At 35.6% G+C, this 16,234-nt stretch overlaps 1 long non-coding RNA gene across 1 annotated transcript in view; it reads left to right on the forward strand.

Annotated features, from left to right (window-relative positions):
• Positions 1-1,015: 1,015 nt before the first annotated feature.
• LOC138917890 (uncharacterized) overlaps positions 1,016-16,234 on the forward strand; it is a 34,534-nt gene continuing 19,315 nt past the window's right edge. Inside the window, exon 1 of the long non-coding RNA XR_011426498.1 lies at positions 1,016-1,169. This is a non-coding gene — a long non-coding RNA (uncharacterized lncRNA). The remainder of the gene's footprint in view (positions 1,170-16,234) is intronic.

The raw sequence follows: 16,234 nt of genomic DNA on the forward strand, positions 1-16,234 counted from the left end.
CCAGGTTTAGGTTTGTGTTTCCTCTTTTCAGTGTCTCAGACCACATCACTATCAGAAGATTTCACAGGATAAGTTAAAGAGTTAAGAAACAATTCAAGACTATTGCAATAGATGAAAGAGATTGAACTCAACTCCACTGAAACAAAATGCAGGAGAGTTTTTAAGCGCTGGGATGAGCTAGTGGAAAAATCTTGGAGGATCTTATGGAGGAGGCTAGTCAATGCGATCAGGCCGTCTATGTTTGCTAATTGGTGTTTAGCTTAGGGAAATTAAGCTCCTACCTTCCCACAGAGACTGGGATATAGAGGTACTGTCTTCCTGGATGATTAGGTTTCAAAGGGATAGCTCCTGGGACCTTGAGAAAGACAGTCTTAGCTTGTAAAACTGGCAAGAAGCTAGAGAAGATTTACATCTCAAAAAGGTAGAGAAAGAATTTATAATTACTAGTTCACTGAAGAAAGAGCTTTAAGAAAAGGGAGGTCAGGGGCCTATAGTCAGGAAGAAACCTGTCAAGAGTTTAGTCAAGTTGAGGGGAATGTTAAGTCTGTCCTGGTCAGAGCTCATAAAGTGACCGATTTTATTCCCAGTGGATCCTATATGATATCACCTTGGATCAAAAAACAGAAAATGAGGTGAACAATGGATACATGAGCATGGGATCCTTCAGATGCAAATATACCTCATCACTTAGAAGCTGTGAGACTAATACAATGGTAATATGGCCTCTTAAATACATAGCTGGGATACCAGCATGGGAATGATGCCATTCATGGTTGAGTGCTGTCCCTCAAGGTGTGGAATATAGTTGAACCACTGGATATTATATGATATTATAGTTCTGATAGAATAAGTATATCTAAGAAACAGAGGATAGAAACAGTGGTTCTTCTCACCACACTTCCAGGTACTCACATAGGGAATTTGTACTTCTTATGCCTAGAACTTTAAGGTCTGCTGGACTAGAGTTCTTGGTTTCCAAGGGGACTCTTATAATAGGTAATACAATAGATGTTCCAGAGAACCTAAGTGCGGGATTGCTACCTGATCGTTTTGGACTTCTCCAGATTGAAGATCATAAAGCAAAACAAACAAACAAAATGTTACTGTGCTAACAGGAATAATAGAATCTGATTATCATGAAGAGATAGGATTGCTGCCACCTGATGGAGGTAGGGAGAATTATGTCTAGAATTCACGCTATTCCCCTGAGAGTCTCCTAGGCTTCCATGATCAGAGATATTCATTAATGAGTAGTTATAGAAAGTATGGCTTTACAAGGATGTGTTGTCCAGGGGTACAGATCACTGAGGGATGAAGGTCTATGTTTACCTATTGGGCAAGCAACCCAGACCAGTAAGAAGGCTGGCTGAGAGTGAAGGGATGTAGAATAATAGTTGGGGAGGTGGGGTGGGTGGTAGTTTGTTCCAATTCTTCTTCTCTTCTATTTTTTCAATGAAACTCTGGCTGGTCACCACGCAAAAAAGCAGTGGTACTATTGAGATATTGATGGATTTAACATAGGACATGGGAGGATCTGGTCAGGGTAAGGAGTAGACTGTTGCAGATGCTTTTGGTGCTGCACCCATATCTCCTCTAGCCATATCATTTAAGTGCATACTAATTGATTACCAACTGCCATCCTTGGTATCTCTTTGCCCAAGGACTTATCTGGAACCTTTTCTGCCCATGCTGGCAGTAGACAGGAAGTGATGGAAAAATAATGCTTCCAGGATCAGTCCTCAACTATTGACTCTGAGAGCTAATTTTAAAATACCCTACCTCCCATGGTGCTAAAAGGAAACATCTCTGAGCCCTATAATCTACAATCTTTCCCAGACTTCTGGTTATCTACAGTGGCAACTTGCTTAATTGAATCCTTGTCTCAAGTTCTGCCCCTGGTAAAATCTAAATTAAAACAGACAAGCTTTGAGATCAAACTGACTAGGGTTCTAAAGTTCATTTGGAAACATCTCTTTGTAATACCTTTTCCCCTTTTTACTTCCTTCTTCTCATTTTTCCCCTCTTTCATTTTGCAAAACCAAATTTATTTTAAAACCTAATTCATTTTTGCAGCTTGATAATGATAAATTCTTCATAACATTAGGTAAATAGTTTTTAATTAGTCACTTAGCATCTAATATCCTCAGTTTTCTATAAAATCTATAAAATGGCTTAGTAATATTCATTTTACAGAATATTTATTACTAATAAATAAAGTATCTAGTTCTTCATCTGGTAAATACTAGACTCCCTCTTTAAAGAGTCTTGCATTTATTTAAAGATAGGTAACTTGCTTTAATAAATTGAAGTCAAAAGAAAGGTAGTTTGTACTTATACCTGAGTAATAGATTCAGTTAACACTAACTGTGTCATTTTACATAATTTACACAGCATATGCAAAAAGCAGTTGGTATTAGAAGATATTCATTAAAAGACATGTATTTGAATTTTCGTAGCAGCGTTATTAATAATAGTAGCAAACCAAAACTACTCAGTCATTGAGAGTAGGATGGATGAATAAATTATAGAACAATTATCTAATGGAGTACTATGCAGCAATAAAAATTAACAATGTACAACTATTAGCTATGGTATGGATTACTCCCATAAACATAATGTTGAGTGAAGGAAGGCAGTCTCAGAAAATTAGATACTGTCTTTTTTGTTCCATTAACATAAAATGTAAAAATAGGCAAAATACTCTATTTTGCCAGCAGTCAGGATAGTAATTACTTTGGGAGGCAGGCAGAGATAGGAAGAGGGCATGAATGAGGGCTTGTGGTGTGTTGAAAATGTTTTTTTTTTTTTTTTTGATCTGGGTATTGATTGCACAGAGGTGCTCAGTTTGCGAAAGTTTAGTGAGCTTTACACTCATAATACGTATACTTGTGTGGATATACATGTGTGTGTATGTGCATGTTAATAAAAAGTTAAAAACTAGTTAAAGTTAAAATCAGAAATATTGCTCTAGAAGTTATCTGGCTTTTACAAACAGTAGAGTACGTTATTTAAATACACCAAAATATTTCCTTTGACGTTCATCATGATTTCAACTGAAATACTTCATTACTAACGAGTAATTGATTTCTATTGTATCATTATTTCTTGGGTAGTTCTGTGGTATTTGAAGCTCCAATATCCATACAGTATGCATCAGGATACTTTTTAAACTCAGTTAAAATTCATGACAGGCTTGACAGATTCTGATTCAAAACATTAAATGTATCCTTCAAATTAATTTCCATGATATTACTTTGAAATGCTTTAAGATTGGCTTTCAACTTTTTAATTTCATTACATAAATCATAACAGACAGACAATATTTCTTGGATACTCACATTCTCATTATATTCTCTTTCTCCTTCTTCTTTTGACTTTTTTCTTATACTTCAGGAAAAAATTGTTCTTGTCATTATACCTTCACATCAGATGATAAACTTTCTTTTATTTAATCTTCTGCCTTGTTAGAGATTAAAATGGCTTTAATAATGGGGGAGAGGTGACAGTAGTAGACAATGAAAGGTGACTTTTTCCATGTTAATATCAAGGTTATGTTGATATTATAAAACTTGGTTTACCAGAGTTTACCTTATGTTTACGAAAAGCATAAAATGTATTTATAAAATCTATGTTGATTAATTTATCTGCTCATTCAACATTTTTAGAGAAACTATTACAACCACATAATTGAATCCTGTTCTCAAAGAACTTGTTGTCTTGTGGCACTGAGATAAAGCAAAAATTATGCTATGTCTCCATTGTCTTACTAGAGGTGCTAACTAGAGGTTTGAAGAGTTTCTAGGCAAGCACTCTTAAGCCTTTCTGGGTTAGTACATAATTATTTTATCAGATTTTATTTGGATATTTTAGCCAAATTAGTGATTGAGGGTCATTTTCTGCTCTGTCATTAATTAATTCACCCATCTATTCATACATTCATTTTTTAGCCCCAGGTTTTCTTCTCCATCCAAGGTCAGCTCGTAAAGCATTTTGCTTTCACCTGCAGAAGACCACAGATAAATTTATGCTGGTTTCTTCACCTGATAAACCTGTCAAGACAAGATCCAAGACTCATCTCTCCCATTAGTTCAACAAAGCCTTGATCTCTTTGGAGTATTAAGTGACATGCCAGGCACTGGATAAATATCAAAAGGAAACAAATAAGAAAACACTTTTTAAACAGAGTGGTAGGAGCTAAAACTGAACTGTGTACAGAGGCTTTTCAAGGGATGAATAAGTGCTGAGTGGCAGAGTAGAAGATGGTGGTGCTGGAGAAAGAGTTCTGGGAAATTTTCACTAAAGTGATAAACTGTTTGGAACAGGGCTCCCTCCCTAAGTGGTAATGACCTCTCTGGGAATAGCCAATACAATATATGCATAGTGTGCAATATATGTATATGATGCATAGTGTGAGTTTTATATGCCATTTGGCCCTTTAATCCCAAAGGCATAGACTATGCTTTGCATCAGAGGCTGCCTGCAATCCTTTACATCCCATTAAATCAATTTGTCACCCTGGGAACCCAGCCACCATGTTATTAGGAAGTACAAACCACATGGAGAGGCCAGTGATGAACATACTGGTCAACAGCTTCAAGTAGCAGCCAGTATTACCCACAAGATATGTGAGCAAGGAAGTCTTCAAATCATTCCAGAACCCAGATTTCCAGCTGCCCCAGCTGACACCTATTGTAACAAGGATGAACTATCCCTACTGAACCCTGGAACCCTGCCCAAACTATAGATTGATGAGTATAATAGATGTTTTTGTTGTGTTAAGCCACTGAATTTTGGGGCAATGTTTTTTAATCTGGACTTATAAGTAGAATGATCAATATGACTATGTGAGGCAAAGAAACTCTGAATGAAACTCTGAAATACCTCTTGAAAGAGTTTGCAGAATACTAAAGCAGCATAGGATAAGCATACAAATCTTTATAGTATAAGGCAGAATATTTTCACAAAATGTGTAATCATAAAGGCATAATGGTCATGAAGGTTGTTAGGCTGACACAGGACACGTACCAATTTTGGAGTCAGGAAATACTTCATGGAAGAGGTGGCATTTCAGATGTACTTTGTACATTTATTTCCGGGAAAATTATGTGTTTTTATTCTTATACAAAATTTGTACTTTGATGATAATTTAGTTTCTTAGGACTATAGCATAAGTCTGATAAATGTAGTTTTAAAGAAATTTCTTTCCCATTCTCAGTCAATACTCTGTCCATATATGCAGACTAAAAATAAGTGTGGAATGAGACCCTCTGCATGAGTTCTATAATAAAATCTGTCGGACATGCAAAGAGATAAATAGATGTATTTGCTTCACGTCTTTCACTAGGGCTTAGGAGACATTTGGGGCACCTGAAAGTGCATAGGCAGTTAAATTGAACAATTAGCTGCCCAGTTGTATATTTATTGTAAACACCAAGATAACTTAAATAATGTTGCAGGTATAACTTGAGGATTTAACCCACATGTACGAAATATCCTCTATCAGAGCAATTTGTAAGCTGTGTAGTTAAGGAAGGGTAGAAGTCAAAGCTGCTGGGAATTAGAAATATAGATTTTATTCTTCGCTTTTCAATCTTCCAGTTAAGTGCTTCTCAATTCCTAGTGAATGTCCCAGTGTGAATGCCTCTGGGAGAATTACCTTCAGACTACCAAACCAGAGTCATTATTTTGAATAGCCTTACATTGCTAAGATGTTTTAATTCACATCTAGAATTTCCCAAGTAGTGAAGTGGCCTCAGGGCTAAATCAGACCACAAACTGTAAGAGTTTCAGAATTCAGATATTTCTCAAAAACATCACAAACCCAAACCTGAGATCTATACAAACTAGGTAATGCCTTTTTAGGCCAAATTTATGCTAAAGAATTTTTACGGGATAGAAATTCATCAGATAATTGTTCATTTTTCAACAGTGATTAAAAACGCAATTGTAATGTCTAACGTATAATTTTAAATACTCTAATATTCATGTGTAACTAAGCTATATGACTCAAATTTCTTATTCAGTATTTGTTCTCCACCCCTCCCCCATTCCAATAGCAAAACGCTAAGAAATCCATGAACCCAATTTGCTCTATCTTGATAATTTCTTGACACTGTATACTTACATTGGCTCAACCATACTAAAAGCATATTAGTTTCTCCTTCATTATGAAAGTTAAAACCAATGAATTAGCCCACAGCGTCTCATTCAATATCGACTTGCCTGAAGTCCATATTGGGTAACAGCTGTATAAACATAAAACAGTTCTGCCCTCTGGATGGTGAATTACTGCAAGGAGGAATGTGCTGTGATTTAGTTCTCCAAAGTTAAGAGCATAATGTGAATATTTACCATATTTGCAATTAAGATAATAAAACTATGATGTCCAGTGGTTCTCAACTAAGAGTAAATTTGGCAAAATCTTGGGACATTTATTCCAACCAGGAGGCATCCAGTAGGCAGAGGCTAGGAATCCTGCTAACTGTCCTACAATATAAGGACAGCTCTCCAAACAAAGAGTTATCTGGTCCAAAACATCAATAATGCCAAGGTTGAAAAACTCTGCCGTATACCTCTTGTTAAAATTTTTTTTTTCATTTGGCTTATAAACATCCAAGTAACAATACATTTACTCCTCATACTTTCAATTTTTAGATAAAATATTTTATTTTTTAAATTTAAAAACTGCAGAATATTAATGAGTTTGAATAAAGATGTTTCTTGAAACAAAAAACTATTGATTGACCCATTGAAGTTCCAAATGGTACTTGAAAAGAAATGGTATTTTAGATAATAGAGATGAGTGCTATTTATTTCTGAAGCTGTCTTAGGTGAACATCCAGGTATAAAAGTGACTTGAGGGATATTGAAAAGGTTAATTCAATATGCTTCATAAAGCGGTTCCAGCTTAAGTCCTCTTGGGTGTAGGAGTTAAGGGGACCTTAGGAGTTAGGGGGACCTACGCCAAATCAAGAGGAATGAAGGTAATGATCTTAGCAGCATTGTCGAAGCATCGCTACTCCCTAGAGGGAGAGATTGTTACTTAGGTGAAAGCGTGTACTTGGCTCCCTCTTCTATCATTTCAGCCAGTAAATTAAGCATCCACTGGAAGACACAATTTAAAGATTTGATAAAATTGAAAAAAAAGAAAGCGAAGAGAGAGAAATAAGGAGCCACAAATGCTAATGTTTAAAATAGTCTCTGGCTGGAGAGATCTCTTTCTAAGTGACGGTATGTGAGAAACCGACGTTATGGCCACAGTTTTCATTTGTATTCTGCACTTGCTTCTCTCTCGTCTATGACTTAAATCAACTAACCTTGAAGACAGATGAGTCTTTTGTATAAAAGAGTAGAAAATGGATTGGAAAAGAAAGTTGTAAATAAATTCTTAATTTTAAAAAGATAGTTACCATTTCACAATAATGCAATATGGCTCCTTTTGAATTCTAAACATTTTGAATTCTGAGAAAGCCCATTTTATAATTTAAGGTTCACAGTATAGCTTTATATTTTAAATGCAATTTCAATAGAATTGATAAATCCAGCATAATTATTCCATTAACCTCTATAAACATTCTCATTTTTTCGTGCAACTCAGTAGCTGAATGAAAACAGACCCCCAGGACCTCATTTACTTGCTATACCTGTCTCATTTACAAGCTGATTAATTTACATTTTCAGCACTTCAATTACACGGCTCCATTAATGCCCCAAATAATCTATAGTAAATAGCTTTTTAAGTTCAAACTACTCTGAAACTCTAAAATTGTAAGTTTTGTGTCATTTGACATAAACAAATTACAAGTTAAGACATATGACATGAACCCAAATATGTACTATTCTGCATTTTTATAATCCACATGAAACAGTTTATTATTATCAAAAATCATACAATTAATATTTTATTTTTGGATCCTCAAAAAAACCACAATATTTAAAATGTGCCAGTGTCTAGAACAATGTATTGCCCATAATAGAAGCTCAATATACATGTGCTATTCCGATAGGCAAATTGCTACCTGTTCTCAAAACCCTATTTCTCTTCTTCTTGGGCACACAGCTGGACAGGTGAGCGTGGCCATGTAATGGAGATCTAGCCAGTAGAATGTGAGCAAAACAGAAATGTGCATTCCTGGCCTGGTCTATGAAACACTCCCAGGCAGGGTCCTCCCAGTTGCCAGGAATGGAGACGATCCCAGGGTGATGTGGACCTTTGAATTTCTGCCAGAAGGAGAACTGGCTGCCTAAGAGCATCTGCTTTTGTATATCGCATGAATGAGAAATGAACCTTTGGAGTACAAGTCATGAAATGTGAGGGTTTATCTGTAAAAGCATCCAGCGTAATATTAGTAACTTTAGAGGTAAAAACTCTGAGTAAATTTTCTCTGACATATGTAATCATGGAAATAAGCTGTTTGGGAAATGTGTATGTGTGTCTGTATTTATACACACTCACACACACACACATATATATACACACATGTTTATTTTTATATATGTGTTTATATATAAACACACATATATCAAAACATATTTATGTATGTTTTGATAAATTTCTCCAAAAAATATTTTTTATGGCTTATAAACTATTGTTCATCATAAGAAGTTTAACAAATCTAAACTCAACGAGCTGAGGACTAAAAGCCTCTTTTATCTTGTTGCTCGCCTTTCCATCACGAGTTCTCAAATGGCTTTGTTCACATAAATCTTGCACTGACACAGAAAGCAAATCTTCCTGTTTTATCATTACACTGTTTTGTTCTCTCTACTCTGATTTTCCTTCATTCCTAATGACTCAACTTGTAGCAATTCCACTTGGTTTCACTTTTTATTCCAACTTTATCTTTTGTGCCCTTGAACTTTCTGTCATGAGTATTCAGTTATCATAAAACTTTTACCTCAAAAGTACTAAACATTTGACTTGTTCTGAATATTATGTAAACCTGGACAATATTCATTTCGAACGTCTGCTTGATTAGATCAATAGGCAATATTTCAGCAACTATTCACCTGATACTCACTTTTTAGAGAGCTTTATTTTTTTTGTTTCAAGCAGTGGAACTGAACAAAATTCTTGTTTCTGTCTTTTATTGTCTCAGAACTGTTAACTCAAGTAGAGTATATAAAAATGTAGATAAGAATTTCAAAATTATATGCATCTGGTGACATTTCTCTTCATGATGTGAACATTGCTGCGTGTTCTTTTCCACCAGGATAGCTTTTACAAGGTACACCATGTCATTGGCCTTTTATTTCACTGAGAGGCTTGCTGTGTTCACAAAAGGCTGACAGGTCTACTCCAACTAGTCAGATTTCAGAGGCAATGGTGACAGTGTGGCTGAGCCAGGCTTCACAATGGGTTGTCTTTGCAGTGTTAACATGAAAAGTCAGACAGCAAAAAGAAGACTGAATAGAGTCCCAGATAAAAGGGAAATAAAGACCTAAGGACCTGTCATATAACACTTATTTTCCAGAGTAAAAGTAGCTGAGATATAATAAAGAACAATGGCTTTGAAGTCAGAAAGACCGAGATTCACATATTTTAATCTCTCTCAGTTTCAGTGTCTTGATCTTAAAAAAAGGAGACAAAAGTATTTACATAATAGGATCATTATGAAGGGTAAGTGAAAAATGTGGGTAAACAGTCCAACGCCATGTCTGTCACTCTGAAGTACTAATATTGATTGAACACTCCTATGCGCCAAACATTGGTCTAGGGAAGTAGACAAAAATCCTCGCCCCATGGGACACACATTTTAGTGGGAGAAACTGGGAATAAAGAAGACAAATAAGTGAAATATCTAGTGCATCAGATTGCAAAAAGGAAGGAGAAAAGTAATCTAGAGGAGAGGAATAGGAAGGATTGTATTTGTAATAATAGGATGGCCTGAAGAGTCTCGTGGAAAGGTGACATCGCAGTCAAGTGAGAGAGTAAGCCATGTGGATACTTGAAGTAAAGCATTCTAAGGAAAAGAAAGAGCAAACATAAAAATACCAAGGCAAAAGCATGCTGAAATATTCCTAGAACAGCAAGGGGGCCTTGACTCAAGCAGAGTGAGCAAAGGTGGAGGCAGTGGGAAATGAGGGTCAGAAATATCGTGTATGACCTTGTAAGGTTTTGTGGGGGCTTTGGCTTTTACTCCGATGGAGATGACATGCCTGAAAGAATACTGAGCAGAAAAGTGACATGATCTGACTTATGTTTTCATAGGATCACTCCAGTTGCTGTTTTGAAAATAGATAGAGTGGAAACAAGTAAAGAAGCACATGGACTAGTTTAAAAGCTTTTTATCAATCCTGGTAAAAGATGAGGGTCACTTGGCCCACAGTGGTCGCAATACAGGTGATAAGAAGTAGTTAAATTCTGTATACAATTTGTAGGCAGAATAGGCAGGATTATCTGAGGGACTGGATATGGAGTGCGAGAGGCAGCGAGGTGTCAAGGATGACACCAAGGTTTTTATATGAATAACTGGAAGAATGTTAGTTCTTTTCCCTTTTCCTTTTTCTCTTTGTCTTTCTCATATTTGGGGGTTATTGGCTGACAGTAAATAATCATTTATCTTCTAAAAACCGGATCTTCAACAAGTTTATAAATGAAGAATCTGCTAATCAGTGCCATAACCAGAGGACTATATGTGGGAATTGAAGGAAAGAAGATCTCAATCAAGCTCTAAGCCCAATATTTAAGAAATATTCATAAATATGTTTTTAAGTCTTATAGAAGTCGAATGATACAATGGTGATTAAAGAGACTATTCCTTTGTTGGCTCAAAAGTTCATTTTATAATACTCTATATATACTATTTAAGGGTCTATTTTTTGTAGATCAAATTGTAAGATCATTTGTTGACATATTTCTTTCCATATTAGGTGAAAATGGGTTCCAGTAATAAGTAACAAAAGGATTTTAGTGCAACAAAGTTTTATTTCTTGCTTATGAAAAGTCTAGAGGATCAAGCCATGCTCCTACTAGGCAGTGACTCAGAGTTTTCGGTTCCAAACACCTCAAAAATAACTTCGAAGGATACCAAGGAAGTGGAAGTGAGAGCTACAAGGGGAGTGCAGGCTTTTAAAAACTTCGGCTCTAGAAACAGCACACTCAATTCCATTCACATTTCTTCGGCTGCAACAGTGAAACTATCTTACTATAAAGGTCTAAGAAGTCAAGGGAAATATATGAAACATTTGAAAAACACCATTTTCTCTGCTGCTGGTAACTAATCCAGAGTCTTTATCTTCCTGCCCTCCTCCCCCAAAAATCAAAGCACTGGATTTCATAGAGTTAAGATATAACATTTAATATTGTGACTATATGAATTATATAAACTCTGATGATATAAAAATGGAGTCATTGCAATTTGCTAAAGAGTAGAGCTTAAATATCCTCACCAAAAAAAACAAAAAAAGGTATATATGTTAAGCGATGGCTGAGTTAACTCAGTGGAAGGGAATTCTTTCACAATGTATAAGTATATCAAATCATCATATTTATACTTTAAATATATTACTATTTTGTCAATTATCCCACAATAAAAATAAATAAATAAATGGAGTCATTGAAGGGATTCATTCAAGGGAATGGAGATACACTAGGCAAATGGTACAGCTGGAACCATATTCAAAATGTGGAAATTGCACAGGACCTTGCTGCTACAAGGACTCACCTTCCTGTGGAAAGTAGACAGGAATTCTGGATTTTAAACCTTTGTCCTGACTGATTTTCTCCACTGTTTTTCTATTCTTCATTTCATTTGTTTCCACTCTAGTCTTTATTATTCCCTTCCTTATGATTGCTTTAGGTTTAGTATGCTCTTCTTTTTTTACTATTTTCATAAAATTGAAGGTTTCATTATTGATTTGAGGTCTTTCTTCTTTTTGAAAATAGGAATTCGCAGCAATAAATCTCCCTCTGAGTACTGCTTCTGCTGCATTCCATAAGTTTTGGTATGTTTTGGTTTTGTTTTCATTTATCTCAAAGTATTTTCTGATTGCCCTTCTGATTTGTGATTGTTGTCTTTTCCCATAGGTTATTTAGGAGAGTGTTTTTGAACTGCCACATTTAATTTTTTTTAATTTCCTTATTTATTGGTTTTTATTTTTTTTTATTATGGTAGGAAAACGTACTTTGTGTAATTTCTGTCATTTTTAAATTTATTGAGGCTTGTTTTATGGCTTAATATACGGTCAATCCTGCCTAATGGTCCATGTGCCCTTGGAAAGAATGCATATTCTGATCTTATTGGAGGAAGTGTTCTATAGGTATCTATTAAGCCTATTTGGTTTATAGTGTTATTCAAGTCCTCTATTCCCTTATTAATCTCCTGCTCAATTGCCCTACACATTCTTAAATGTGGAGTATTGAAGTTTCCAACTATACGGTAGAATTATCTATTTCTCTGTTCATTTCATTCATTTTATGCTTCATATATTTTAGAGTTCTTTTGTTAGGTGCATATAAGTTTATAATTGTTATATCTTCAAGATGGGCAATCCTTTTATCTTTCTTCTTTGACTTAACAGTCTTAACATTCTTCAACTCCAGTCACAATCTTTGTCTTAAATTCTGTTTTTGTGTAATATGAGTATAGCCAGCCCAGCTCTCTTTTGGGTCCTTTATGAATGGCATATCTTTTCTCATCCTTTTACTTTGAACCTGTTTGCATCTTTGAGACTAAATTTTGTCTTATGTATACAGCATATAGTTGAATCATATGCTTTTTGTCTCTTCTTCCAGTTTCTGCCTTTTGATTGAAGTGTTTAGTCCATTCACTGTAATTGTCAGTACTTGTCATTACTAATTGTCATTGTTAATAAGGTAGTATTTATGTATGCCAAGTTACTATTTGCTTTTTATATATTTTATGTCTTTTTTATTTCTCTATTCCTCCATTACTTCCTTCTTTAGTTTTAAATAGACATTTTCTATTATACCCTTCTGATTCCCTGTTTGTTCATTTTTTTTTGATTATTTCCTAGTGATTACCTTGGGAATTACATTTTGCATCTGAACTTAAAAGAATCTTGTTCATATTAAAACCAACTTAATTTCAATAGTATACAAACTTTTTTCTCTTATTAGCTCTATAACTTTCTCTCCTCCATGTGCTATTATTGCAATATAAATTGCATCTTTATACACCATAAGCCTATCCCTAAACAAAATCTAATTAAGTATTATTTACTGTAAAGTGGATATCAGGAAATATTTTGACCTCTAAGGCCATGAAGAATGTAATGAACTCTCAGAAACTAATTTTGTTCTAGTCCAATCTGTCTGAAACAAGACAAGAGATTTTAATTTGACTTAATATACGCTAAGATTCACCATTTAACCTAAAGGTGGAGTTCAGTGTAAAGCTCACATAAATTATCATCAAAAGTCCAGAAAATTCGACAGGAGATTAGGCGAAAGAATTGTTAAATTGAAGCCATATAATACAGTTTCCAAACATTGACCTACTCGTGCAAAGGTAATAAGGCACTTTAAGGTAAGATAACCACAGATGATCAGAAGCTTCTCTATGTTATTCTTAATTCCTCAGGCTATATGTTTGAGGATCCAAAAGCCCTCACTTAGTTTCAGTGATTTGTTAGAGGAACTCACAGAGCTCAATAAAGCTTTTATACTCACGCTTAGAGTTTATTATAGCAAAAAGGAAAAAGGTGCATAGGGTCCAGAAGACACCAGGTGCAAGCTTCCAGTTTTTCTCTCACAGTAGAGTCATGTGTATAACACTTATTTCTCTCAGCAATAATATGTGGCAATACGCATAGAGCATCACCAACCAGGAAACTTCACCTGAGTCTTGGTGTGGACCATCACATAGGCACGGCTGACCTGAGTCTCGAGCCCCTCCAGAAGTCAAGCTGATTCTCTGTGGCCCAAGGTCCCCATCATAAATCCCAATGTTAGCGTAGACTGTTTGGTATGGCCTGTGGCCCCCATGTAAACAAAGACACTCTTATCAGAAAAGATATTCCAAGGGCTTAGAAGTTACCTACCAGGAGCAGGGCAAGGGCTAAACCTTTCTTTGGCATGTGTAGAGTGTGGACAACACAGACTTGCTGAATTAACTCTTTACTGCACAGGATCCCAGCATGAAAAACCATGGACAGGTCTGAGTCTCATGTAAATGACCCGCTCTTCTGGCAAAGCCTGAGGTCTCATGTACTTGCCAGAGGAAACATTTACCATCGCTCGAAGACAAAACTGTCCCATTAAGTTTTCATAGTCAAGAATAAGATTTATTTCCCTGGGCAATTGTGTCCTGCAACTAAACAACCTTGTGGTCAACTCTAGACAACAGGTGTTTACTATGTATCTACTTAGTGAGTTTCTGAAAATAAGCATAACACAGTCTTTCCCCTCAAGGAAGTCACTGTCAAGTGTAGAGAAAGACAAGAGAAATTGTTTAAATATGGTAAAGTAGGCGCTGTGAAAAGCATAACATAGGACATAATGGTGCACAAAGAAAGGACCCCTAACTCAGCTAGAGCAGGCAGAGATCACTGCAATGGGAAGTGACATTGAATCTGAGTTTTAAGGATGGATATGAGAAGGAGAGAAGCAGAAATGTGCATTACTGTCAGAAATTGGCCCCTCTACATTCACGGAATTATGAAATAAAATGGAGTGCTTGGGGAAACTTTAAGAAGGTTAGAATGGATGAGCACAGGAGTGCTGGCACCACATAAAACATGATGACCATGAAAACCTGTGGAAGAATCAGGGCCATACAATATCCAAGGCTAATCCACTTTCTGACATACTAAATTTTTAACTGTTTTATTCCTTCACAAACAAAAAGTAGAAATTCAAATAAATAGCAACAATGAAGTTTTAACTCAAGAAGGATTGAATATTCTAAAGTTATTTAAGCAGTCTTTTACCTTGTTTCTTAATATAATCCATGATTTTATTCTAGAATATTACATTTTCTGTTTGCATACATAAAAGCAAACAAATATAAGAAAGCCCAGTAGGCATTAGTTGAGTATATGCAAACTAGTGATAAAATCTCATTGAAATACAGAAGGTCAATGATCAGAGGAGTAAAATAATATTTAATAAAGCCATACCAAGCTGTTAGATGGGAATCTGTGATAAACAACATGAGATGCAGGAGCTCATTTCATAGCCCTTTCTGCTGTTATGATATCCCTTATTGTGAACAAGATGAGTCTTTTTTATAGCACTTTGCAGTCCCTACATCCAATAGGAGCACAGAAATGCAGAAATAATTGAACTTCACTCAGATCTTACCACTTGTGAATGTATTTTTAGCTCTTTGCGTCTTAGAAATAGCCCAATATGCCTCCTGGTGGCAAACCGCAGGTGCACATCAATTGTAGCTTCTGCTTCATATACATCATAAGGGTGAAGCCAACTTCAAAATTGCCCCTGGAACATCAACTCTTCAATGGCTTCCCCGCAATACTGTGAAAGGAAGGCTAGAATTTAGGGCAAGTGCTAGGCGAGGCATGAGTTAAATCAGATGCCACAAGCATGAAGCAACGGTCATTTTTGCAAATCAACCATAAAAACATTGTAAAGCATCTACCAATAAAAACTCTGAAAAAATGATGTGATTCCTGAGAGGGCTTTGCAGATATTCAGTAGTTACTCATGAAATTTGAGATGGTGTGCCAAAGGGTTTAATGTCCCGTTTCTCTCTTAAGAGACTCAAAATTACACTGTGAAATGGATTCTTCTAGATCTGCACAATAATTTGAGGGAAACTGACACTACTCTTAGTATGGTAAAAAAGGGACAGAGCAAGGGAAGCATTATCCCTTGGTGATGAAACTGGAGTCCAGAGGGTAAACTCCTGGAATTACTCCCCCATCACGTGTTCTCAAGTTATGCTTTTTAAATCTCTTCCTATTTCTGTCCTTAATTCCTGTATTTTAGCCCATTAGAGTCAAAATCCTAATATAAACACAAAGTAAGGAAAGGGACATTGAGTCTGGTCACACAAAAGACTGAACGGTTTTGAAATTTATTTCCTTGGCAAAAAGCTAAATAATGTCTATTGCAAGATTATTTTCTTCTCAAAATGAAGCTAAAATGATTCCCTGAATGTATTTTTGAAACTTTCTCAATGCCTCAAATTTAGATAACAATTAGAACAAGTTAATTGATTCTGCGTGCTCGAACCCAACTCCTGCGATAGCTCTGGAAAGATGTAAACGTGATGAATACATTTTAACTAATATGGGTAATTCTCCTTAT

Source organism: Equus caballus, chromosome 15 (assembly GCF_041296265.1).
Source record: "Equus caballus isolate H_3958 breed thoroughbred chromosome 15, TB-T2T, whole genome shotgun sequence".
NCBI lineage: Eukaryota > Metazoa > Chordata > Mammalia > Perissodactyla > Equidae > Equus > Equus caballus.